Genomic DNA, 2270 nt, shown 5'->3' with positions numbered 1-2270 from the left:
TTGCTTATTTTGATGAAACTATGGATAGTATCGGGGGGTATTAGCCATGGAAGATTGAAAGTATAGTAACCCAACATCAACACAAGTAGAATTTAAGTTTGCTACAGTACCTAAGGAAGTGGTGGTTTGCTTTCTTGTACTAATGTTATCACGAGTTTCTGTTTAAGTTTCGTGTTGTGAAGTTTTCAAGTTTTGGGTGAAGTTCTTATGGACAAAAATATAAAGAGTGGCAAGAGCTCAAGCTTGGGGATGCCCAAGGCACCCCAAGAGATTGAAGGATGCCGTAAAATCCTAAGCTTGGGGATGCCCCGGGAAGGCATCCCCTCTCTCATCTTCAATCCATCGGTAACGTTACTTGGGGCTATATTTTTATTCACCACATGTTATGTGTTTTTGCTTGGAGCGTCTTGTATCGGAAGAGTCATTTTTGTTGTGTTACAATAATCCTTGCTTCACACCTAGAGAGAGACATGCACACGCCGTGATTTTGTCGAGCTTCACTTATATCCTTTGGTAGAAAATTCAACTCACATGTGCTTCACTTATATCTTTTGAGCTAGATACTTTTGCTCTATGTGCTTCACTTATATCTTTTAGAGCGCAGTGGTGCGTGGCTTGGTAGTTGATCTATGCTTTGAAAGTAGTCTCAAAAGGGGTAGTTGTCCAAAGGGATACGGAAACTTCCACCTTCATGTGCATTGAATAGTTAGAGAAGTTTGATTCATCTCAATTAGTTTTAAGTTGTGGTTATGGTAATATTGAAGTCATGCTAGTAAGGTGTTGTGGATATAGAAATACTTGTGTTGAAGTTAGTGATTCCCATAGTATGCACGTATGGTGAACCGTTATGTGATGAAATCTGAGCATGATTAGTATATTGATTGTCATCCTTTGCGTGGCGGTCGGGATCGCGCGATGGTTTATACCTACCAACCCTTCTCCTAGGAGTATGCGTTGAATGCTTTGTTTCGATTACTAATAAAACTTTTGCAACAAGTATATGAGTTCTTCATGACTAATGTTGAGTCCATGGTTTAGATGCACTTTCACCTTCCACCATCACTATCTTCTTAGTGCCGTGCAACTTTCGCCGGTGCACAAAACCCACCATTAGCCTCCCTCAAAACAGCCACCATACCTACCTACTATGGATTTTTCAAAGTCATTCTGAGATATATTGCCATGCAAATACCACCATGACATGTGCCACCACGTCTACTTTGCCTTTGCATGATCATAAGATAGCTAGCATGATGTTTCCATTGATGTCTATGCCATGCTAGATCATTGCCACGGTACACTACCGAAGGCATTCCATATAGAGTCATCGTTACTCTAAGTTTTGAGTTGAAAGTGTGATGATCATCATTAATGGAGCATTGTCCCATGTGAGGAAATAAAAGAGGCCATAGAAGCCCACCAAAAAAAGAGGCCAAAGAGCCCACCAAAAAAAGAGAGAGAAAAAGAGAGAAGGGACAATGCTACCACTTTTTCCACACTTGTGCATACTAAGCACCATGATCTTCATGATTGAGAGTCTCTCGTTTTGTCAACACCATATAACTAGTGGGAAATTTTCATTATATAACTTGGCTTGTATATTCCAATGATAGGCTTCCTCAAAATTACCTTAGGTCTTTGTGAGCAAGCAAGTTGGATGCACACCCACTAGTTTTCTTTAAGAGCTTTCACATACTCGTAGCTCTAGTGCATCATTTGTATGGCAATCCCTACTCATTCACATTGATATCTATTGATGAGCATCTCCACAGCTCATTGATATGCCTAGTTAATGTGACTATCGTCTCCTTTTTGTCTTGCAACCTCCACCACATTCCACACCATCTATAGTGCTATAACCATGGCTCACGCTCATGTATTGCGTGAGAGTTGAAAAGGTTTGAGAAAGTAAAGGTGTGAAACAATTACTTGGCCAATACCGGGGTTGTGCATGATTTAAATTCGTTGTGCAATGATGATAGAGCATAGCCAGACTATATGCTTTTGTAGGGATAACTTTCTTTTGGCCTTGTTATTTTGAAAGTTCATGATTACTTTGCTAGTTTGCTTGAATTATTATTGTCTCCACATCAATAGCAAACTATTGTTTTGAATCTAATGGATCTAAACATTCACATCACATAAGAGGAATTACAAAGGACACCTATGCTAGGTAGCATGAAAGCATCAAAAATTCATTCTTATCACTTCCCTACTCGAGGACGAGCAAGAGTTAAGCTTGGGGATGCTTGATGCGTCTCAAACGTATC

Source organism: Hordeum vulgare, chromosome 3H (genome assembly GCF_904849725.1).
Source record: "Hordeum vulgare subsp. vulgare chromosome 3H, MorexV3_pseudomolecules_assembly, whole genome shotgun sequence".
In the NCBI taxonomy this organism is placed as follows: Eukaryota; Viridiplantae; Streptophyta; class Magnoliopsida; order Poales; family Poaceae; genus Hordeum; species Hordeum vulgare.
This window is presented reverse-complemented; position numbering follows the sequence as displayed.